The 26,464-nt window shown below is 43.1% G+C and overlaps 1 protein-coding gene across 3 annotated transcripts in view; it reads left to right on the top strand.

Moving 5' to 3' along the window:
• The window catches only part of pebp4 (phosphatidylethanolamine binding protein 4), a 93,702-nt gene that overhangs the window by 19,141 nt on the left and 48,097 nt on the right, over positions 1 to 26,464 (top strand). The window lies entirely within an intron of this gene.

The following is a 26,464-nucleotide window of genomic DNA, read 5'->3' as shown; positions in this document are numbered from 1 at the left end:
ACATGTGCTGTGTCTCATTATTAGTGAGAATCTGGATAGTGTGAAACTAGTGTTAAACCAAGTCTTAGTGAGTTGTTAGCAGAAGGATGGATGTCTACAGAGAGCCTGAAGCATTAGAGTTTCTGCTACTCAGCCTGTGTCTTCTGGCTCAGGGGAGGTTCCTCCTACCCACTCAAGCAGTCTTGGATAACGGCCACCATACACACATGTTCACAACTACATGTTTGCTATATATAAGAAACTGATGAACACCTACAACTCCTGTGGGTTATTCATCACACCCAAGTACAGTACAGTACATTTTCTTCATTCACTGCACTGTACACTGTACTGTAGCTTTTTTTGTTACAAAATGTGGTTTTGGCTAAATAATTATGTACACTAATCCATTTCAGCGCTTACTTAAAGGTGTACTCTGAGAAATACTCTTTTCTGATTGGCTGGTGGGGTGGCTATTAATTCTGACTAATGGGACACCTATGAAGTAGATCTGCTAAAAAAGGTTTAATCACCGTTCCATATCAATGCTTATGAATGGTAACTATAACAACCATAGTAGGACAACAGGAAGCAGACTATGCAACGATGGAATCAACTGTAAACAAGTTAACTGTCCATAGGGCCAAAGAAAGTTGTACAACAAACTGAACAAGTTGGCTTTTTTTTAAACGGAACCGCTTGTTTCCTTTGTGTGCTATAAAGGCATGTCTATTGCCTATAGTGGCAACCGGGTGATAAGCGGGATAGCGGCCTTTGAGGTGTGTCCTGTTATAGTCTACGAAATTAATGGACTTGGGCGGAGGCCTCCGCTGCGCGTCGGGCAGTTCTGCCTCTCGCCCTCGTCCATTAATTCTGTATAACGGGACACCTCGGCGGCCGTTATCCCTTACCTGATAGGCCCAACATGCAATAGAATTATCCCATGCTCTTCCGTGCTCCGATTGACTGGAGTTGTGTTGGGCCAAGCCACTTTGTTTATTTTCCATTTTCAAAGCTAGATGTTTTTTTTTTTTTGATCACATATAACCAACAACTAGAGCACCGTGAGGGGCAAATATGACCTTTAACCATGTACAGTAACTGTGGCCACACAGATTGTGGAGTGGATGCCTTTCTGATGCTTGAATGAGCTGCAATGGAGACTGCTGAAGTGGAGCTGTGTGAGCGTCTCATTATTTCCCTCATTTCATTCCGCTGGATTTGAAGTGGATTTACTGTAGGCTACAGTGAGATTATGTCATATCCGCAACAGAATATCAATTAATCAATTAAACATAATGAAGACGTGAGGATGCTCAGTTCCCGTAGCATTCAATTAATGCTGGTTTTTCAGGAACAGATTATGGATGTGTTCATTGTCTCTTTCTCATGCAGAAAGTATCTTTGTTGTCCACTTCATACAGTGCAGAGAGGAGAAAGACACTGATAGGCTGAAAAAGCCCCCCGATTATTATTTTTTTATTTTAGTTCCAATTTTAAGATCTCATTAAAGTGGAAACATGCTTGGTGTTGTCAGCTCATATACATTGAGCAGGGGGATCATTTGGAACCTGCAGACTCAATAACCTGTTCTAGAATGTGCCTTTGCTCCTGTGCATGGCAGGATAAACATACAGAAATTAAATTTTCTATTTATACTAACCAGGCAGTGCGTCTAGCATTTGCCACCGAGTCACTTCAGGCTAGACCAAGGGAGCACGCTCAGACAGCCCAAGTAATTAACACTTGCGCTAACGAGAAATGCTGGATCCTATCTGGCAGAGCCTTTCACTGAAACACGAAACAAAATGTCACTGGGCTCCAAGCTGTTTAAGAGAGGCTGCCCACTCCCCGTTTAAAGCACTCTTTCTCTCTCTCTCTCTGAGTAATTGTAAGCCTCTATGCTTTTTTTCTTTCTTTATCTGTCTGTCTGTAGATTGGGGAAAAAATAGTTTTGGGAGAGACAAGCAGGCTTACACGACGTTCAGTGTTTCATACTGTGAGTAATTGTGTGCAGCGACAGGTAGAACTGCAAACGTTGACCTCAACACTGCAAGGGCAAATTAGCAGATGTGGCTCTCTTATTTCAGTCACTTTATAACTTTTTGCATTAAAAGTTTGATGTGTGTGTGTGTCTGTCTTTCTGTTTGTAAGTGAAGCACAGTGTTTGTTGATTGTTTTTGTTTTAAAAGTTGAAGTTTAAATGTGGAGAGTTATTCTTCACAGAAGAGTTTTGTCAGAGGGATTACGGCTCCTGAATCCTAATCTGCTGCTGACGGTATAGTTCAGCCCTGGGTTTTAGTTCCAGTAACAGGCCCAATCTCCTGATTCCCCCCCCCATCATAAGAATAGCCTTAGGGCTCATCTTACTCTCCTCGCTCCTCGGCGTTGTCCCCATTTTCCTCTTCCCAGCAAGCCGAGCGCAAGCAGAAAAGGAGGATGGAGAGAGAGAGACACCTGGCACCGAGATGGATATTTTGGGGCTTTACGCTTAATCTCATCGCCGGCTCTTAGCCGTACCCTTCCGAGTAACGTCGCGACTGTCGCCTAGACCACATGCTGTATTAGTGTCAGTGCGATATCATCGGGTCACAACAATGCATTTTTACACCATTTGGGGGGGAAAAACCACTAAGATTTTGATAATTCTGTCTTAATTACTGTCTGAAAACTAATCCTGTGTTTCTTGTGTGCTATAGAGGGTCAATTGAGATGCTGCTGGCTCTCTCTACCCATACATCCAGCTCTGGAGCGGGATAAAAGACCTCTAGCTATTTTGTTGTACACAACACATATCTCCAATTTTAAGATACACCACAGCTGATCTCATCTGGATTTGTTCCCCAATAGGAGACGCTCGCTTGTGAGCCCTCAGCAGCCATCACTTTCCCCGTCAGTCCCTCTGATCCTGTGCTTTTTGGATGCGGTGGAAATGTTATGCAAATGATTTGTTAATCCCTTTACATTATTTTGTTCCATTCCCTCTCTCTCTCTCTCTCTCTCTCTTTTATTTGAACACACACACACACACACACACACACACACACAGACGTTTATGACATTACATCTGCTTGTGTTAGCGTAGCTCCACGGCATGCTAATTGTTCTACTCCCCAGCTCCACTCAACCTCTGAGAGCTGTTTGCTTGCCTGAACAAATCCACACAAGGCTGTTTGTATGTTGACCTGCGGAATTAATGGGAATTATTATTAGACTTAGATTTCATTATCTCAAGCCATTGCCATAGAAACCAAGTTGCATTATGTATACAATATGAAGGCAAAATTGGTAAATAAACAGCAGTCAGCCTTCTTATCTTTGATTACTGTACATTCAAGTTTGTACATTTGTACAAATACTTTGCACTTATTTTTTCTGTTTTTTTTTACCATCCATCAATGTGAATTATGAACCTAGTGGACTGACAAAAAGTCTTTCAGCCTTAAGCGACTTTAGCAATCAGAAACCAGGAAAAGACAAGCAAACCTAATTGATGAGTCGAAGCATGTAGATAGGAGATTGTGACCTGTGTCTGTCTGCATTTCTGTTGTCCTAAGGGTTGATGTTTAAAAATAATAAGAAAGAAGTGGGATGGTCTTACATCCAAGAAGCTTAAAAATGCAAAATCTCCAATAAGCCCAATTTTCCTCAGCCAATCGCATTGGGTTTTTTAGGGGCTTTGTGTTGATCATTTAAACTGACTCACATACCCCCCCCCCCCCCCCCCCAAAAAAAAAAAAAAAAAAAAAAAAACACTAGAGGTTTATGTGGCTTTTCAAAAAAAAATGTATCGAGACATTTATCCAGTTTAATCTTCTTAACATATTAAAGTCATTTGCATTACCCTGAAGTGACTGAGACTGAATCCTGCCTCTCCCCCACAATGCAGGGAGACTTGGATGGTGATGTGGACATTTTCTCTTCGGTGAGGAGATAGACAGTGGGCAGAAGTCAACTTCCCCTCAGTCATTAAGAGCTTTGGCCATTCCCTGTGTGTGTGTGTGTTTGGTGTGTGTGTATGTGTATGTTTGCCTGTTGGGTTTGTGGTGCCTCCTTCTTTCTGAGTGTTCTCTAAGCACATTTGCAACTGTGGTGCCTTCCCAGCATGCTCTCTGATGCGCTCCTCTAGCTCAGCCCACACTAAACGGCTGATTGGACCCAGTCTTGCTGCTTCCAAGGTGATTCCATGTCTTTTAGTTGTCTCAAACTAACTATTGTGATGTCTAGGAAAACTAACATGAAAATCAGCGGTAGGACAAATATCAGATTGCTCATACGTCTGTGTCAGGGTTTTTGACATTTGCTCGAGATGAGAAGATTCCCTAACCTTTTCCATGGGACAGGGAACTGCTAGGCAGTGGAATTGGACCTGACAGTTTCAGTGTGTTGTCTCTCTGGTCCTAGACTCTCAGGTCAGCCTGTTGAAATGCCCTTATCAAACTCAGTAAGTGAGTTTGAGCTTTAACAGGCCTTGAGCTAGCAGGCAGGATGTTTCTGACTGTTATAATTAAGATGAAACACACTACTGATTGACATCTGTGTCATAATTTGTATCTCCTTAACTCATTTGACACACATTATAGTAAATCAAGCACAGGAACATGAGAATGGAAAGTAAAAGACTGAGAGCATAGATAACTATGCATAGATACTTAATGCATAGATAATGCATAGTTATATTTTTTCCTCAGTTTTTCCCTTTTTATATTTTATTTTATAAGTATTTTCTTCCACTCTTATAGTAAGTATGGAAATACATCTCATTATGCTTGACCCTTTTGATTTCAGAAAAACACTTGCATCATGTATGTAATTTTTACAGCTACATTGGGGACACAAAATAATGGATGTACATGTATCTCTATATTCATGATAATATTTCTAGCTTAATTGCAGTAATTAGTATCAAACTGTCTCAAATTGTCTAGTTTGAGGTTTGTAAGTTCAACACACATGCTGTTGCCCCAGGTCTTTGGAACATCTCTGGGGCTTTCACAGGGTTTTAGTTCATATTCTGTGACGGGCATTGTAGGCTACACTGCTTAAGAATAGGTAGGAAAAAAACATCTTAAAGAGCATCTTAACTTGGACTCTTTTCCTTAATCTCTGTCAGTGTGGTGAGACTCAACATAAACACTTCAAACACTTCAGGCTGCTTTTCACACTACACAAAATTGAAGAAATTGATTGCAACTGAAAGGGCGAGAAATACCTATGTGTGTGTTTGTGTGTGTTTTTCACTCTCTGTGAGCTTCGTCTCTGCATCTTTTGCCAAAAGGAGCTCACAATTTGATTTATTTTTCTTGGCTTTGTCTTTTCTTCTTTGTCCAAATCCTATCGAGTGGTGCTTCAGGTTCCTCCTTGAGAGAAAAAAGTTGATATTGTGGCGGGGAAAAGGGGAAAAAAAAGACTTTCTATGTGTGCTGGAATGTGGATTTCTTCTTTTCCCGTGAAATCCTAATTGTGCCTTGGAGGGCTGGTAGTATGTAGGGTAGCTGTGCTTTGCTCAGCTCAACAGGATTTGTGCCTGTGTGCCTGTGTGAATGTGTGTATGTGTGTGTACATACCAGCGTTCCTTTCAGGCTGGATGCAGATGTAACCCTTTCACGGCGCAGGCAGCCGCGTCCGCATGTTTGCCGCTAGGCTGATCCCGCGCGTCTCCGCCGCTTTGTGCGGAGCGCATTCAGACACGTTGCTTCGGCATCCCGCATTTGAAGAGAGAAGTGGTTTGGGTTATTGTCCTGTAACTCGCCTTGACAAAAAAAAAAAAAAAGCACGCAGGGGCCCAGATAGCAGTCGAAGCGGCACACACTCAACCATGAAAACCCTAAGATAGGAAAAGTGGGATGTAAAACGTGGTCGATACACACACACACACACACACACACACACGATGTGTAATAATCGAGTAGGGTCAGAGCAGAGGCTCTCGCAGGTTTCCACCAGCTGCCAGAATAAAAGCAGCCCGGTGTTTGTCTATGTAAATCCTGCTTAAGCCACTATCTGCCTGTAGCCTCTGAGGTCCCTGTGGGCATCAGTATGGGAGTGTGTCATCGGGTAGGCACAGGTTAGAGATGCAGGGTGATGGAAAGGCAGAAGCCACACATCTGTCTGTTTTATTCGGCTCTTGTGGTTTAATTGCACCCTGAATAGTATCGGCCCTGTGCCCTTTGATGAACGACCCTTTGATCCTGTAGGATTTTGCCACGTCGTGGTGCATAGAAAGTGTATATTAAAATGGTGCAAATGCTGTAAGCTTACTGGACAAGATAATGTTAAAAGCAATGGATGCATGTGTCACTGAAAGACTGGTTTAGCAGAAGAACGCTCGAATGTAGTGAGAGTAAAACTTCCAAATGAGCATGGAAACTAAGTGCAATTCATCAAATGATAAAAACATGTCAGATGGTCAAGTTGGTCTGCTTTAGAATTACAGAAGGACTTGGTCACGTAAGGGAGGAACAGATACGTGTGTGATGTATGGTCCCCATGGGGTCAGCAGGCCAGGGTGGGGCGGTGCGGAGCAGCATTGTTTGTTGGGTCTTTATCAGTGTGTCGGACAGAGAGGGTCTCTGCCCTTCTGCGAATGGGCAGGACCCTGGATCATAAACCTGCACCTGACTGATAACACTCCCTATTGTGACATCATCCCTAGCAGACCAGACCCGGCAAGGATATTTTTATCTTATGTGTGTGCGTATGTGTGTGTGTGTCTGAGAATGTGTGTGTGTGTGTGTGTGTGTGTGTGTGTGTCTGTTTGTGACTTTGTCCCTCAGGGTTTGTACACTTTATCATCTTGGAAAACCTCCATCATAATACACCAAATCACCATATTGTTCTTTTTTACAAGTCTGTAATTTTGTAGCCCCGGACTGAAGACATTATCTTGTGAATGTAGTGTAGCATATTTCAATGTCCTCATGTTTTTTAAGCTCAAAAACATGATAGTGTTGAAAGAGGGGTTGGGGGGCAGGGAGCACGGGTTAGATAATTACACATATAGGCAGATAATTACACATATAGGCAGATAATTACACATATAGGTAGATAATTACACATATAGGCAGATAATTACACATATAGGCAGATATATACACATTAGGGTGCATCAAATTTGAATGGGAAATTTTAATTTCAAAATATCAATTTGACTGGCATTGCATTTTGTTCCAATTAACATAAAAATGACTTTTGCACAGTTTTGCCACCTAACACATGAACTTTGGCGAAATTTCGAAAAATGTGCAATTTTTAGTCTAATTGCCAAAATTTGACCTGGAAATGTTGAGTACAGTGAACTTGTATACAGTAACATGTTCTATAGGGTTATCAAAGTAAAAGTTGTTTGTTTGCCCTTTGGGTAACTTGGGCATTTCTCAGAATTCAACTTTCAAGATTCTCCATTCACTGTCCTATAGACAAAATGAATGGAGGTCAATGGGACATGTTCACGTGGCCCTACCCTGAATTTTGTGCAGCAGTGATGGATGTCGGACACACATATACAATTTAATTGACTTTATTGTTAAACACAAAGGGCGATACTGACAAACTTAAAAGAACAAACCCTCTCTAGTGGCTAACTCACTGACTAACAGGGCCTAATGGTAAGAGCTGACACTAACTAAACTCCGAACTTAACTGCTCAGTCTGTGCCAGAGTCTCTGCTCCACTGAGCAACATCACCAGGGAGAAAGAGAGAGGGAATGGAACCTGAACTCTGAACCTAGCCAGTGTGTCTCCCCCCAGATATGTCTCCGCCACCCAAGAGTAACCGTCCTATTCAGGGATTAGCTTGGGTTTGCAGCGGCAAAGGTTTGGTTGTTGGTTGCGGTCATGTTCAACTCACACACACACACACACATACACACACACACACAAACACACACACACAGACACAGACACACGCACACACACACACACACACACACACACACAAAGACACAGACACACACACACACACAGACACAGACACAGACACACACACACAGAGAGAGACATACACACAAAGACACAGACACACACACAGACACACACACACAAAGACACAGACACACACACACACACACACACACATACAGACACACACAGAGAGAGAGACATACACACAAAGACACAGACACACACACAAACACACACACACACACACACAAACACACACACACACACACACACACACACACACACACACACACACAAAGACACACAAAAACACAGACACACACACAGAGAGAGACATACACACAAAGACACACACACACACACACACACACAGACACACACACACACACAGACACACACAGACACACACACACACACACACAGACTAGAGTTTAGATTCTCTGCCCGAGCCCGAGCCCGAACTTGACCCGACCCGACCCGCGGGCCGGGTCGGGTCGATATTTCCAGCCACTATCCTCGGGCCGGGCCGGGCCGGGTCCTTGATCAAGCTTGCTTTTTTTTCTTTCTAATCATTAGCCTACTTGGGTGGGGAGCTAAAGCTATGCCATAGTCAGACTCAGAAATATTTTATATTTATCAAAGTAGGCCTAAGTAACAAGTGTATACAAAGTTATACAAGTTAGGCTCAGAGTTACAAAATGTCAATTGTAATGTCATCTGCGCAACACGTGTCATGCGCAGCTTCTCCACTCGCACACATCACACCGGGCCTGCTGTGCTGTATTGTGTAGCTTAAGTGCAACGTGAAGCTTGAAGATGTAAAGAAAAAAAATGAAAACAGGAGAAATAACTTCGAGGAAGTTTGGAGAAAAGTCGGAGGTATGCATTTGTCAGGTAGCCTATGCTTTGTTGCGTGCATTAAGTGCGCACGATGTTCACCTATGACAGCAAAAATACTTTAAGATCAACATGAAGCAGGCTTGCCATGGCAGAAATAATGATAGCCAGCCTTCAATGTGCTCTTTTGTCCTCTCAATGTCCTCTAAACAGATTTCTGTAGCTCAAACAGCTCGGAATTGTAGTTGAGAACGTCAGTTATAATGGCCCACGTATTTAAAAAATGTCGGGTTTAAATCGGGCTCGGGCTCATAATTACAGTTAACGTGTCGGGCCGGGTCGGGCTAGGGCACAATGTGCACGGGCTCGGGTAGGGTCGGGCTTGATTTTTTGGGCCCGATCTAAGCTCTAACACAGACACACACACACACAGAGACACACACACACACAGAAACACACACACACACACACACAAAAACACACACACACGTTCTCCACAGCCAAAGAGATAAATAGAGAGAGAGAGAGAATAAGGGATACAAAGGAGAGAAGAAAGACACACCCAGAGAAAGCGGATGAAAAAAGGAGAGACAGGGCCAGATGTATGTTTTTGTGCCCACGTCAGGCATATTTCATTTGCAAAGTGCACGTAAAGCATGGCGAGGTATGTACAAACAGGCCGCACTGAGGAAAAAGCGTAGACTGCCTGTCGTGGGAGCTGCAAATGGCTATTTGCGCTTTTCCGTGTCATGCATATGCATTCATAGGAGGGTCAGGGGTAAGTGGGAGTATCGCGCAAACACAGGAGACGACAAGTGCTAATAGCATTGATTAGGTGTTCCGCCATATGTATGAAAACAGCGCATGTCAGTTTTGCGGTGAAAAACTTGCGCCTGTTAAAAGCAGGTGTAATCAAAATCGCGGTTGAATGCGTCAATTAGAGAAACTTTTAGAGACAGCTGAATAAGTAGGCTATTCAGAGCATCAGTTTTCTTCATTGTGCAATAAATAGTTCAAGTATTTTTAAGTAGATTAGCTGCTAGTAGAACTACTAGGCCTACTCTGTATGTCGCTGCTCGTTGACATCTTATTATCATGTATGATCGCTAAAGTTTGATTATTTTTAATGTCACAATTGGTTAACTATTCAACTGCGCTTGTGGTTCAGCTGTGGGCACGCAATTAGCTTTGCAGAGGGGTCGGGGAAACAACAGATATGATAGTAATATGTAATAACACATCCAACACAGATCAAGATCACCTCAAACAGAAAGATCACCTCAGTTTTCTTGAGCTGTAGTATTGTTTACCTCAGATCTCCATGGCGACCATTGAGCACTGTTAACCACTTTATCCAACAAAAACAGATGTGCGGTGGCACCCCTAAATCATAATGTACTGGAAAAATATTTTGCATGTGTTGTTTCTACATATATTGAAACACTTTTAGCACCCAGCCATATCAAAATTCAAGAATTGTGTTTTTTGATGCACCCTAATACACATATAGGTAGATAATTGCACATATAGGTAGATAATTACACATATAGGTAGATAATTATGACACTAGTTGATATGTATGAATGAGGGAATGTAAAAAAAAATGCATAATGAGAAACTCAGAATGTCTCGGAGATTGTACAGACATACGAATGCATGCTTCTCTGCATCTGACTCTTTGCTGCTGCTCCATGTTGTGTTCTCAGCATAGCCATCTGCCTCTCTCTTCTCTTGGCCCTGCCGCCTGCTCGCAAGAGTGCTACTGACGTCTTGCATGCTCGCGAGGTGAGACCAGGGCTCCCTCCTGCTTCTCGTTGCTTATGCAGTGGCGGTGGCGGCGACAACACCACGATCTGATCACAGGGCCGTCCTCGCTCGGTCGTCAGACCAGTGGGCTGGTGTTATGCGAACACAGACGGACCTTGTCTGTTCAGAATACGTCAAAAGGGCCTGACACACAGACAAACATACTCACACAAACACACACACACACACACAATCTCCACACTGCCCACATTGCCACCGTAGGAAGATGTCATTGAAGGTCTCAGTAGCATACAGACAACACACACACATTCACTAAGTGAATGTGTGTGTGTTGTCTGTATGCTACCGAGACCTTGAATTTCCCCTGGGGATCAATAAAATCTATCTATCTATCTATCTATCTATCTATCTGTCTTCCCACTTGATTCAATGCAAACCTCAGTCTCCCACACTGGGCACCCTGACGGTCTGTGAAAGCTAGCAGCCTAATTCTGGACTCACTCGGGCAAACGAGAAGCCATCCCGTCGGCCCTCCTCCAGGGCCCGTGAGCAGGGCTCTTACAGCGAAGTGGCCTGTTGGAAGCCGGCCATGAGTGGCGTCAATGACATCTTCCTACACAGAAATTTTGTAAGAGGATAGAGGGGGGGGGGGGGGAGGGGGGATGTGACTACTGTTTTTTTTACACTTTTTCAGTAGCCATAATTAATTGTGATAGCAGAGAGAGAGGAAGGGGGGAAAAAAACAGCCGTCCGCTCTTGTAAAACAAGCCGTGCCTGTGAATAACGGCGGCATCTTTGACAGCTCTGATGGGCCAAACGGAGGTGACGGAATGCATACAGAGCTGCAGAAAACGAGCAAAAAAATTATTCTGTCTTCCACCATCTGTGGATTTAGCAGCATTTTCATCCAAATGATTTGTAAAGATGTAATGAAAGGCAACGCTTACATTTAAATTTAAATGTCTGCGCAAAATAGTGTGACTTCCTTCTCAGCATCATGTAATAATTCAGAGACACAGACAAGTGTCAGCTAGAGCATCATTGAACATCCAATGTCCTCATTTTCATTGCTAAGGATGTTCTCCATAACACTGGAGAATGTTGTGTGCATCGATTTTAGCATTTGTTGTTGGCCAATTTGAGATCATGAAATAAAGGACCGATTTGATTGTCCTTAAAACATTAGCACCGAATTTGATAATGGATTCATTACTAGGTAAATAAAGAATAATCTCCCTACCTTGACCTCTTTTTATAATGTCAAGGAATATAGGTTTTATGAAGAAATGTATAAATACTATTAATGTTAGTGACCAAAAGTAGTTCTAGTAGGGTGCATCTGGAATGTTTTAAGAAGACCTTTAGTTTTTTCTTACAGAGCAGACCCATCCAATTTGGAGATTTGTCATACAATGTCATATAATTTTGTTAAATCTTGCACATTTTGAAAATGATGAAAGCATCCAAGCAATTGTGTGACATGCAAGCATTCTCTTATGTAAATCTAGCCAATAGAAGTATTTTACTTTTCTCTACTTTAGCTGACCAAAGGGTTTGATTTTATGAAGCATAGAAGTTCCATTAGCATTGACAAGCGAAGAGGTGAATAGTATGATAACATTAATACTAATGCTAATATTTAATTCAACAAACAGCTTGACTGTCTAAGATAGCTAATACCGGCCTGTTAGCTAAATAGCCATGTTTTATTCAGCTCTGCAAAGCTTTTTTGTTTTGTTCAATTCTGTGAATTGTTGGTAAAACCACAGACCACTAGTGCATTTATTATTGCCTACCCCTGTAAAGGAGTCGACACTATGGGGAGACACGGACACAGCGAATAGGTTTAAAAGCCCGAACTCGGGGAAACTTTAATCACTGTAAACTTAGCTCGCATGTCAGTTTAAAGCACCACATGTCATCAGTTTAAAGCACCAATGTCATCAGAACACGACACAGTAAACAGTATGCCTACACAACGACTCAACAGGTAAAAGCAGGCTCTGACTGCAACAATAAAACACGTAATGGCTGGCTGTGAATTATGTACATTACAACATGATGCCCCTACACGCCTTTTGTTTAAGACTGTCTTGGTTTGATTAAGGGCTATTGCGAAATTGCTAATTGCTAATTATCTATGTTACTAATTACTAAAAACTAAAGTAAACTGAAGCCCAAGACTAAGCTGGTGGTCTGCAACTTTGTTACAAAAAAAATAGACCCTAAAAAGACCCTAATGTGAACTCAACTAAATGATGACTAATACAGTTGGGCAATTGCAAAGCACAAAGCTACTGTAGATAAGATGTGCCATTGTGGACTCCAGATATTGAATTGTTTCTGTGACACGGCTCCAGAAAAACATGCATATCACTCCAGCAGATAGACTTTCCTTCTTGAAAAAAAATAAACTGCATAGCCCATTTTCGTCTGTCAGAAACACTCATTAAAGGATGTTATCATTGGCTAAGTGTAATACCAAGTCATGGTTTTCGCTAGGCTGATGCTCTGGCATTGACTCACTTGACCCGTAATGGCTGAGGCATCCATTGCCTGTCTTTGACTCATTACTCATGGTTATTATAAGCCCACCCTCTTGTCTGTAAGGTTGAGCTGCCAACAGACCGCCTTAGCACGATTGTGAGCATTAATGCCCTAATCTAGAAAAGGGTTTCCTCTATGTCTCTTACATTCTCTGAACAAGAGTCTGAAGATGTGTACAAACGTGGAGACTATGTCAGTGGCCTGCAGGCTCTCTGAAAGAATCATGCTAAATGAAATCTGCTGGTCATCACTTTAGTCTGCCATAGTATGATCACAGATTTCACATACAATAACTCCAGGGTAGAAACAGGGTGCACAGTTCCATTTCTCACTACACAAAGGCGAGCTGAACTAGGCTGTGCTACTGTAGGTGCTTCAAGCATGGAGACGATATCTTTTGATTGGTGTCTGAGACTGGAGACTTCTCAGGGATGGCGAAGGGAGCGAGAAGTGGCACGAGCAAGACGGGCGCTGAGCACACACATCAGCGCTCAAGCACACTTAACCGCCAAGTAGTGACCAAGAGTTGGAGGTGGGCTAGCGGGAGGGTGGACATGCGCATGCTCAGGGAAGAGTGGGGGGTTGGGGGTAATGTGGGGTAGGGTGGGGTGGTGGGGGGCTGCATTTTACCAATAATTACCCATTGTGGAGATCTCTAAGTGTGACACTTGCGATGGAAATTTGCAGATAACACTGAAGACAGTCTTTCTCTCTCTCTCTCTCTCTCTCTCTCTCTCTCTCTCTCTCTATCTCTCTCTATGCGACAGCCCCCACCCCACTTCATTATCACAAACAAAAAAGGGTTGCCATGGAAACCCTATAGCTGCCTGGAGTCAAACTGAAATCCTATTTCCAATATGTGTTTATATTTAGAATATCCTTCTCAAAGGGTGTGATATCAGATGGCTTTCAGAGACCCCGTTTAATTGTCTTTAGGCAGTTATGGCTTTGAAACCTAATCTTTTCTCCCGTTTTGTGCAAGTCCCTAGTTTTTTAATGTGTCTGCCTGTATGTGTGTGTGTGTGTGTGTGTGTGTGCACGCTGGGTGCCAAACCTGGCACTGCCCATGCAGAAATCATTGGCGGTGGCTCAGGATTTAAATGTTTATCTGTTCTCTTACATATATTATCTGCTTTCACCACTCACATTTATATTCCCTGATACTGTACTTAGCATCTCTAACACAGCCATTTCATATTCTAGCCTTCATATGACAGCTATTTACTCGTGACAGTGGAGTGGCATACCTGTAGAGTGGCATGCTTTTTATTCTACCGTAACAGAAGCAACAGTGTGATAGCATTCACAGTCAGCATTAGGACTCTACTTATTTAGACATGATGGCAATTTCAACCTGTTTCTCTTTCTGTTTCACTCTGTGTTCACTCAATTGCTGTGTGTGTCAGCATGTGTGTGCGCATGCATGCGAGTGTGTGTGTATATGTGTGTGTCCATGCGTGTCCATGCGTGTTTGTGTGTGTGCGTGTGCATGCATGTGTGTATGCGTGCGTGCGTGTGTGCATGCATGTGTGTGTGCGTGCGTGCGTGCATGTGTTTGTGTGTGTGTGTGTGCAAGTGTGCGCATGCATGTGTGTATTCGTTCGAGCGTGCGTGCGTGCATATGTGTGTGTGTGTGTGTGAGTGTGTTCAGTCTGTGTTGTCTACCACAGCATTTCTCTTGATATTGAGTAGGAGTATATGTGTAAAGCAGCCACTAGAAAGTGTTGAAAGCCCTAACTAACAAGATCGCATACAGGGTGACTAACAGGCTTACCATGAGCACGGCTGTGTTTGCAAGCACCCTGCATGGAGACAGAAGCCACTCTGCGTTTGGGAGAATGCATGAGCTTTTATATGCTTGGGCCTCAACCAAGCTCAGTGTTCCCTCCAGCTCACCTCAGGATATGCAGTTTCTCTTTCTTCTCCTCTCTTCTCCTCTTTCTTCTCTCCTCTCTCCTTCTGTCTTTTATTTCTTCTCTCCAGAGTCTCGTTTTCACCAAACAATATAGCAACAGTAAAGCAAACTAGCAGAGAAAAGTTTCTTTTTTTTTTTTTTTTTTTTTTACTGACAGTGTTGGTAAACTTTGAAAAAAGTCTATTAATTTGCCAGGCTTGTACTAGACGAGTAATATTAATATATAATTGATTGAAAAATACAAAACATGTTTTTGTGTAAATACACGAAAGACGATGGTGTAGGCTACATTTCACAACAGTGTAGAATAATCATGTTTTATTGTTGGGAGCTAGTTTTATGTGAGTGAGTAGCCCTGTGAAATGTTGTTAAGAGTCTAGGAGAAAGGACCGATTCAGGGCCTAAAGAAGACTACTCAAAGCCAAGATAGTTTATCATTCACAAAGTGAATGTCCAGCTACTTAACTGTAGGCAGTGGTGAAGGTGCACCTCAATGGCCCAGAGAGATTTTGAGTTGTACTGTCAACGGCAAATGGCAGTGATTGTGTGGGCACCATCATTGAAAACAATTATTTGGACATTTTTAGGAAAAATGTGGACATTTTCAGGAGATGTATATGTCAGGTTCTGTGTGAGAGTGTCTATTGTTAAGGTACATGCAGGTCTGTGTGTTTCACCTGTGACTACACTTGGTGCACAACTTTAAAGATGAGTCATAGGTGGGCAGAACCTCTCACCAGATGCCTGGTGCTGATACGCTGTCTCCCATGCCGTGTTCAGGCTTCGTTGAAACTCTGATGGTGTTGAGCATGAGATCATGTGCTGGGCGTGTGTGTACGTCAGCAGGATGTCTGTCTTCTTCTTCTTTGTCATATGATGCCAGCTCTGCGGTTTGAAGGACCATTCCACACTCCATCCATTAAAAAGGTGTACAAGGGGTTTTTTTTCACCAAAAACTGTACTTCTTTTAATATTTGTACAAGTTTATTCCTTGGTGGGGCAAGAGCAGAACTAATAACACTAAATTAAATGGTCTCACATGGGTAGTTGTGTATGCGTAGCGTTTTTCCAGCCCAGATGGCTTGGAGCCACTGCTCCTAGACTCATAATTATGATCGTAGTACTTAAGGACTATTATACTAGATTAGACAAATAGCAAAAGCTTGCTTGTGGCAGCTCTGTATGTAACAGTTAAAGCATACCACACACTGAGATGCCAAGTGGTGATAAATAACCAACATGTCACCTCCTGCCACCATCACTCCTGAAATGGCAAAGGGAAAGGTGTGAAGTTGAGTGAGCTTTGTGTGTGTGTGTGTGTGTGCGTGCGTGCATGCGAGTGTGTTTGTGAGGACTTTAGTGTGTGTCCCCATATGTGTGACTAGCCATGAACACTGCCAGTGTTCAGATGAAGTATATATGTATCGTAACACCTCCAATTATCACCCATTTTAATCGAAAATTTTAAAACAACGATATATTTTAATACTTCAAAATAACATTTGATAAATGAACCTTACATTTTTCAGTAGCCATAGGTGTAGATTTGAACAAAATCTGGTTTGGTTCTTTAATGGGGCTTTTACTGCTTTTACTGCCTGAAATGTCCGATTTTGTTTACCACGCTCGGAGGTTAGTGCTGGCCTGGTGGGTCGTATTCTCGTCGCAATTCAAAATTCCACTGGAGCTCCAAGTAGATTTGTACACGCAGCCTTACAACACTGTTTACAGCTCTTCGAGTCACGGTAAAATGTCATTTTTGGTACATAGCTAATTTAGATACACCAATGGTGTGGGTGCTTGCGTTTCTTTAGGAATCCGCCGTCTTGGTTTGTAAAGAAATTAATATTAAGTGACACATACACGCAAGATTACGGAAACTGGGGCGTTCCGATATATATACTCTTTTGATCCCGTGAGGGAAATTTGGTCTCTGCATTTATCCCAATCCATGAATTAGTGAAACACACTCAGCACACAGTGAACACACAGTGAGGTGAAGCACACACTAATCCCGGCGCAGTGAGCTGCCTGCTACAGCGGCGCTCGGGGAGCAGTGAGGGGTTAGGTGCCGTGCTCAAGGGCACTTCAGCCGTTCCTACTGGTCGAGGTTCGAACCCTCCGGTTACAAGTCCGAAGCGCTAACCAGTAGGCCATGGCTGCCCACTAAGTGGGGTAAGCAGACGTCTGGCCTTGCATGTGAGGTTGAAATGAAATGAAATACATCAACAGCAGATAGTCCGAGGCCCTTTGCTTCCCCGAATGCCCTCTTTCAGGACAATGACCTGTAGGTGAACACTGGTCCGAAGCAGGCAGTCACTAATCAGGTGTGTGTGTGTGTGTGTGTGTGTGTGTGTGTGTGTGTGAGAGAGAGAGTGTGTGTGTGTGTCTGTGTGTTTGTGTGAGTGTGTGTGTGTGTGTGCATGTGTGTGCATGTGTGTGCGTGTGTGCGAGTGTGTGTGTGTGTGTGCGTGTGTGCGTGTGTGTTTGTGTGTGTGTGTGTGTGTGTGTGTGTGTGTGTGTGTGTGTGTGTGAGAGTCCAAGCCTGCCTGCACATCAGTGTGTGTGTGGATGTGTATATGGGTTGGAGTGTGTGAGTGTGTGTTAGGCTATGTGTGTTTTACAACCAGCCCCATTTAATCTCGGAGCTCCTTCTCTCTCCTCAGGATTCAATTACTGCCTGAGTTCTGACCCCTGCCCCTCTCTCCCCCCGAGCAGCCTTCGTCCACTGCCCCCTGATAAGACACGTCCGCCACACCAAACTTCACTTCCTCTCCCCCTTTCCTCTATCCTTTCTTCCTCCACTGTCCTCTCTTTCAGTCTTCACTCTCAACAGTTCTCTGTCACCCATTCCTCTGCTTCTCTCTCCTATTTTTCTCTTTCAGACCTTTACTCGTTTATTTTTCTCTTCATCTCTCCTCTCCTTCATCCTCTTTCTCTGTTTCCTTCTCATGCCTCAATTTTTGATGTTCTAACTTTGCCTTTCCCTCTTTCTCATTCTCTCCCTCCTTTTTTCCTTCTCTGTTCCACCCATCTTTTAGCCTCTTCACTCACTTCACTTTTCCAGGGCTCCCTCCGAGTCTACCTCCACAGAGTGTCATCAGATTTACACGCTATTACAGAAGAAAGGCGACGTCTCTGATCTCTCTCTCTCTCTCCCCCTCACACCCTCCCTCCCTCCGTCCTTCCCTCCCTCCCTCCCTCCCACCATCTCCCTCACTTTCAATCTCTCTCTGCAATCTCAAGTGTCTCACATTTTGAAGTCTATTTTATTAATTGTATTTATCTCTTATATTTATTAAGATGCTCCAGTGTGCATCTAAATGATCCATTGTCAGTTCTGTTGTGCCTTGTAAGGTGCAATTATTGTGTTAAAGTGCCTGTGGTAATGGACTAATGACATACTACAGATAGCAGTACTTTTGAATTGAGCCTTTTCTTTTCCAGCTCTCTCTTAATGGGGTAGCTTCCTCTGCATTTACTCATCGATCCGCTAACCTTGCTCTAAGCCGCAGTCGATAGTCGTTAAGCCATCTCTGTCTCTTAATCACAACATAGATACCTGTTAATTACCAAATGAGTTCAAGTGTTTTTGCTGCTTAAAGAGGGATTTGGGATTGATTGCGTTGCTTTTGGCTCCGGGTTGGTGCTCCGAGCGGAGCGGAGAAGCGCTGAGCGTTAAATGAAACGGCGAGGATATGGCGGCGGCGGAGCAGGGGGGATAACGCAGTGGGATATTATTAGGCATGTGCGTGAACGACACGGTTTTTGTATTGGGTCAGGGATAAACCATGAACTTGTAAACTCACTCAGGGGCCTGTCTTGGTGCACTCCACTCTTTGCTTTCTCCCCTCCCCCCTTCCTTCTTCCCTTTTCTCTGAGATGCTGTCTGTACACATTGCAAATGATCAGCCCTTGCTCTCTACATCTCCTCTTTGTCCTTCTGGTTCTATCCTCTATACTATCAATGTTTTATGTCTATCGCATTTTACTTTGCAGTTATTCTGTTCACATCCAAAATCTTTTTAATGCACAATTTTTGTGGATGCTCGGTATTATGCCCTTTCCATTTTTTCGTGGTGGACATTTGTCCCTTTTATCTCCTTTCTGGTGTATGTTCCTCCTCTCTTTACTTCTCCTCCCTTCTTCTCTATGTCTCTTCCTCTTCCTCTTCCTCTCTGTCTCCACCTGAGCTAGCTAGCTGTGTGGTGAACAGCGTAGTCTCTCTGCTTTACCAAAGATCAGTGCGCTCCTCAGCCCTCCTGGCAGAGTTCACTCAGAGGTAAAGGCGCGGTGGTACACACCCAGAGACGTGCTGAGGCCCTCCCCATTGCTTTGTTCTCACGGGCCCCTCTGTGTTGCAAATCGCTCCGCTGTGACTGGATTCCTATATCCTGCCTGCATTCACTGGCTCTGCAAGGGCAGAGTTACACGAGATGCGTAATCAGAACCCGAGCCCAGGAGTCATTCCTCGTCGGTAATCTAGGCTCTCTCACGGTGATGATGAAATGTGTCCGGGTGAGTCAGCTAAGGGAAGTTTTGCTGTCCCTTGTGGATGATCTTGCTTGAGTCATCTGACCTATTCTAGCTTTCGATGGACTATTGTCTGAATCATGGTTTCATTCACACTCTGACTTTAGAGTTGATTCAGAGTTTATGTAAAGGTGTTTATGTAGAAGAAAACCTATTACCATTTCAATTGACCTTACTCCCTGTTTTACTGAAGTGGCCTAAAAATTATTAATTAATTAGTAATCAAAAGATTGCCTGATCTGTCTTCTCTCTACCTTAATCCTCAAATATCCACGGTCTTGAAAAGCAACCATATCCAGGCATTTCTTAAGACCCTTTCCAGGCTTGAATGTGTCAATGAATTAATTAAATAGCTGTATCACTGCATAGTATTGCACTCTGGTGCATGCTACAATTCAAGTGAAATCAATACAATATATTCATGACATTCACAGCATAATATGTTATGTCTGAATTCAGCAGACTAAGTTGGAAAGGGACGAGAAAAAGTCAAAGGTCATAAACATTATATGCATCTCTGGGTTCTTGGGTAAAAACAACTGAATGGGGTATTTGTGCCAACCAAGCTTAATCTTCTTTATGAATTTACAGCAGTGTGTTCATGTACATATAGTACAGAAAGTAATGAAAACTATTTATTGAAGAAAACAACTTGCTGTCAATCAAACATACATAGATGTTTGTATATTACAGGGATGTCAATTAGATCTCAGACTGTTGCCATCCTTTTCTGCTGTGGCTCTTTTTTCATGGGCTCATTGTCAGTCCTTCACTTACTTTCTCTCTCAAGGACATGAGCTTCTGTTAGACCAAGTCAATCAGCCAAGGCTGTATTAATTAATGAATTTATGCTGTTATGTTTTATTTTACATTCTCACAAACTAAATAGTATATTCACAGACATACACCCTCACACAAGCAAACACACACACACACACACACACACACACACACACACACACACACACACACACACACACACACACATACACATACACATACACACACACACACACACACACACACGCTGAAACACACACTCATGTGCAGATACAAGCACACCCTCACACAAACACACACACACACACACACACACACACACGCGCGCACTCACACACACACATATACATACATACATACACACACACACATACACACATGCTCAAGCACAGAGGCAAACACACACTTACACGCAGATACAAGCACACACACACACACACACACACACACAGAAGCACGAGCAGACAATGCGAGGCCGCCATATTGGAGGCGTGCGGCCTGTCGGGGCACCTGGCAGAGCTAATTACAGAGGTGCCGGTGTCTGAGGGGAGATCCCAGAGGGCTCTTTGGTCGTGATCACAGCAGGCAGTGGGAGGTTAATCCCTGGAGACTCCCAGCTCAATTACCCCACCCCCAGCTTTTCCTCTGGGCCTCTCTCTCTCTCTCTCCCTCTCTCCCTCTCTCTCTCTCTCCCTCTCAGCTCTCCACTCCTCAAGCCTGGGCGCTTATGTCTTTTTTTTTTTTTGAGGCCCTTGTCCGAGCACTGCGACCTACAAACGAGTCACCTGTCAAACTGTTGACCCCTCTTATGACCTTTGTCAATCTGTCTGTCCATCCGTCTAGACATTAATTCATGTGATTAATATGTGAACTGGCCGGGCCTGGAAGAGTCAGTTGCTGCTGGACAGAAACGTTCCGACTTCAGAGCCAGAGAATGGGAGTATGTGGGTGTATGAAGATGGAAGTGTTTAAAGTGAGAATGACACTCCAGAGATGACCCAGGGTGAGCGAAGGCACGGGGGAAATCGGCGTCCATCAGATCGCCCGCCCGCCCGCCCCCAATGCCCGCCGTCCCTGATGGCACTCTGTTTACAGTGCATTTAGGAGCTCATTAGGGAGGGTGGCAGCGGAGCTCTGATGACTGCCGAGCGCTGGGACGCCGGGGCGTTTGGGCACAAAACCCGGAGGAGGCACGGCACTTTAGAGTGAGCGGAGGCGCAGTTAGACCATGATGGGTGTCATTTTAAAAACGTCCCTCTACACGCACCCCTCCGCTACACATATCATATCTAATGCTGCCCCTGCAGGTCAGCCACGTCTTAATGTCGGTTTCTTCCTGTGCTTAGCATTGTTTAAATGCTCATGGAATGTGCGCCAACTTTTTTCCACCCTCGCTGTTTTTGTTGTTTTTTTTTTCTATATTTTTATTTTATTGTAGCGTTCGGCATAGTGTTTTATAATCAGTATTTTCTCATAGCAGCAGATCAAATTGTGCCTCTGCTTCTCCCTGGAGTGTTCTCTGCATATCTGGATGTAATTACTGCGTCCTCTCTGACAGATGGAGGGAGAGAGAGCTTAGCTCGTCCTTGTGTGAGAGAGAGGGGTACCATGCCACAATGTGTGAAGGCAAGCGCAGAGGGAGCCTCCCCGTGAGTGCCAGCTGGGTAGAGTCAGTGGCATTCAGGTGCACACACACACACACACACACACACACACATAGATTAGATTCAACTTTATTGTCATTGTGCAGAGTACAAGTACAGAGACAACTAAATGCAGTTTGTGTCTAACCAGAAGTGCAAAAAAGTAGAAAAGTGCAATGTGATATACACAGTATAGACAGGTGGTGCATAAACCGTAAGATACTGTATATAGTGCAGTGTAGACAATAGTATACGGTTAAGAAGGTGGAGTGGTTTACAGTAATATAAATTAACTATAAATATGTTCAGGGTATTAGCAGTAACCTTATAAGAGCAGAATAGGTATGAATATGCAGTATTAACAATGTATGAACATGTACAGATATGTGCAGTGTAGTACCAGTAACATTATAAGAGTAGTAAAAATAATATAGATATTTTCAGTGTATTAACAGTAAGAAAAACTGAATAAATATAGATATTCAGTATGAACATTATAAGAGTAGTAAAAACTAGATGTACCGCAGAGCGGTACAAAATATGACCGCCGCCCAGTCCAGCACATTTTTTCCACAAAAAGAAATCACGCTGAAAGGCCTATATGATTCTAACTGTCTCACTAAATTGCATTATCCACACTCAATTCTCACTGGTATCTGCTAGACAACAAGTACCAAAACATGATTAGTTCATAGATTTTACATGTAAAATTCATTTTATACAACCCCACCTCCATCTTGCCTGTTCATAATTCTGAGAAATTCTTGATTGTTTGTGTTATGTTATGTGTGTGGGTGTGTGTGTGTGTGAGTGTGTGTGTGTGTGCGTGTGCGTGTGTGTGTGCCTACTTGTGTGTGTGCCTGCGTATGTGCCTGTGCATGCAAGCGTACATATGTCTACTGTGTATGTGTCATACGTATGATTACTGTGAATGTATGTGTGTGTGTGTGTGTATCTGTTTGTGCACATGTGTGCACATGAAATGGGTTAACATGACCCCTGGAGGCAAACATACGGAAAAAAATGGTCATCCTAGGCCCTACAGTTCTCAAGATATTCACAGAGAACTGTGTCTGCCCTACCCTCCTTTCGGGGGGTCCAGTCCAGCAGGGGGGCTACAGATCAAAACGAAAAATGACGGTTCCATGCTATCCATGTGGGGGTACATGCCCACCAAGTTTTGTGTACCCCGGTCTTTCAGTGTCCCGGGAATCCTTGTTGGTGTACGTCACTAAATGTACACATACATTATTTTATTGTAAGGCCCCCCATGAACGAAAGTACACAAAACTTGGCATGCATTCGGAGGGTGTCATAATGATCCTACACTTTTAATTTCGTGCAGTTTTGACCTTGTCAGCCAGAGATATTGTGGTGAAAATACCTAATTTTTTGCTTTTTAATTTTTAACTAGGTGGCGCTATACATGAAATAAGTGGTAATGGGATGGGTTGACGTGCCCCCTTAAGACCAACATACATAAAAAAGTTGGACCTCCTAGGCCCTACGGTTCTCGAGATATTCACAGAAAACTGTCTCCGGCCACCTACAGGCCAGTTGGTGTATAGTAACATAAATTAATTTATTGTGTGGCCCCCCATGAACGGAATTCCACAAAACTTGGCGTGCATACAGAGGGTGTCATAATGATCCTACACTTCCAATTTCGTGCAGTTTTGACTATGTTAGGTCACAGATACCTTCAATTACAACACCTCATTTTTACTTTTTTGTGTTTAACTAGGTGGCGCTATACATGAAATGAGTGGTTATGGAATGGGTTGACATGGCTCCTTGAGATCAACATACAAAAAAAATGGTCCTCCTAAACCCTATGGTTCTCGAGATATTCACAGAAAACTGTGTCTGCCCTACCCTCCTTTCGGGGGGTCCAGTCCAGCGGGGGGGCCACAGATCAAAACGAAAAATGATGGTTCCATGCTATCCATGTGGGGTTACATGCCCAACAAGTTTCGTGTACCCCGGTCTTTCAGTGTCCCGGGAATCATTGACGAAAATTTGGGCATGCGAAAAAGAAAAAAAAAAAAAAAAAAAGAAAAAAAAAAAAAAAAAATATGACTAAACCTATATGACCGCCGCTTCGCTGTGCGGCGGTCATAATAAGTGTATGTGCAGGATGAATAGTACAAAGAGCAGTAGAAAGTGTAATTATAGTATGTACATTTATAAACCTAAATAGAACACTATGGGTGGGATAGTGTAGTGCAATTGTCCGCAAAATGTCCGCCGCCTTGTTGTCCCTCTCAAGGTTGCCATGGTTGTGGACACTTCAACAGGCACAGGCAAGGAGGGGTGGGGGTCACTGGGGTGCAGAGCTAGAGTTCAGTAGGGTGACAGCCACACGGAAGAGGCTTCCTTTGATCCTGCTGGTTCGGGTCCAGAGAGATGGTGACACACGGAGCATGCATTTGTGCCACCAACTGGTCTGTTTTAGACATACACACACACACACACACACACACACACACACACAGACACACACACACACACACACTTATACACACACAATCACACATGTACTGTATACACATGCACGCACTGACACAGATGGGTGCCTACTCTTTTATGAATACTAATGTACACATTCACACATACAATGCACTCACAGAGGCAGAGATAGAGACCGTCTATATGGTGATATATGCTCAACTCTCCTATACACTTTTACTAACAGAAAAAACTGAAAAAATATTAAATCACATACAGTATACCTCTATAGTGCCAATAAAGAAATATATGTGTCACAACACAATGTATATCTGCCGCCTTCCTTTGGAATCTGTATCTGTGTTTGGTCAAGGCTTTCCATCCTCCCCTGCAATGTAGGTGAAAGTTATGCTAGCCATGTGCTGTAGTTTTGACTCTCAGTGACTGATGAACTATTAATCACTTTCACTATTTATTCTTTTCTTTTTATGCCAAAACATAATAAATCCACATGAGAGTTACAATTTAAAAGATTTTTTGTATTTGTTTTGACAGCCAAGATGCACAAATGCTGTATGATCGTAACAAGGTGTTTGAGTGGTGTATTGAACAAATTAGCTTTGAGCAAATTAACTGTTGATTGTGTTTCGCACAATGTTTAAAATGTAGTGATCATCATTTGACAGTAGTGCTGCTCCTGAAGTGGTTGAAACACATTTAAACGTTTGTGGGTTTTTTTTTTTCTGCTGTGCTTGTGCAAAGCATCAAGAAGGGCAGTGTTGCTGATTTCCAGTAAACATGTTCAGAGAACAAAAGAGAAGCTTAATTTTCAAAAATGCCGCTGAATAGAAAAGGGTGCTTTTGATATTTTGATATCGATTGCATGCATTTTCATGCATTTTTATGTGATTTTAATACTGACTTGAGCGACTTACTGTAAATGTCACTATATAGCTATTTTCTGTTTCTAATTGGCGATAGTTTTTCATCATCCATCTGTAAATAATTTAGAGAGAACTCTAAATTAATCTTCAAGTTTTATGTGTTGACCTTGACCTTGACCTTTTGGGCAATTAGGATTTCTTGTCTCTATGCAGTAACTCTGCAAGTCTGAAGCTTAGCTCATTGAGGTGGGCAGTTTCAACTAGCCTATAGCACCCAAAAGGGACATAATAACTCCAATGTGTTTCCATTTACATGTCGTGACTTGTATAGTTACAACATATAGGCTACAAAAATCAATGTAAAATGAGAGACAGTGATTTTCTAAGCATATAGAGACTTGGAACTATGTTCTTATTCAGGCAAAGCACAAATGTAGTTTGTGCGAGAACGTAGTTCCAAGCATGTATATGCTTAGAAAATAGCTGTGTTGCATTTTACATTGAAATTTGTACATATTGTAATTATACTAGCCAGAACATGTAAATAGGACAATGTTTGAATTTTTCACTTTTGGGAGAAAGGCTAGTTGGAACTGCCCACCTCAATGAGCTATGCTAAGCTAGGCTAACGGTGGTTGCGTCAGACTGAGTTACTGCACGAGAAAACAAGAAGGATATGTATTATCTTATCTAAATCTGGGGGAGATGGTGAATAAGCTAATTTTCCAAAATGTTGGTGTGTTCCTTTAAGTGGAAAAAAGACATTTATCAACTTCATACACACATACTTAACAAGAAGAAGAAGAAGAAGAAGAACAACAACAACAACAACAAAACTCCAGAACTTTCCATCATAACTTTCTCAAGTGACTCATGGGACTGTGCCTAGTGGGAAGACAAGAGTGTCGTTAGTAATGTTATTAAGCATATATTGTCTCCTTATCTGAACCAGGGAGCCAGGGCTCTGTGTGAGGATTAGAGCTCATGGGAAGGCAACAGGTCTCCGTGCTGGTGTGTTAGCTGCCCAGGGGGGGTCAGTGAGGAGCAGTGGGGTTGCCTGCTGACAGGCTGCGGGGGAGGTTCTATTGTTGGAGTGTTTGGGTATTACCTGCGGGCGCTATCAGAGACACACTCTTGGCATTATCCGATTATTAAGCTTAGAGTTGTATGGGCTTACTGCTGGATGTCAGCCAGCAAGAGTCGCTGAGCTCGACAGGTGCTGTGACAAT

The sequence above is a fragment of the Alosa pseudoharengus genome, unplaced genomic scaffold, assembly GCF_046254945.1.
Source record: "Alosa pseudoharengus isolate Yale_2024_CS ecotype anadromous, Long Island Sound unplaced genomic scaffold, YU_APseudo_1.1 YU_APseudo_1.1_scf_6, whole genome shotgun sequence".
NCBI lineage: Eukaryota > Metazoa > Chordata > Actinopteri > Clupeiformes > Clupeidae > Alosa > Alosa pseudoharengus.
Note: the sequence above shows the minus strand (reverse complement) of the source record. Positions and strands in the feature narration are given on the sequence as shown.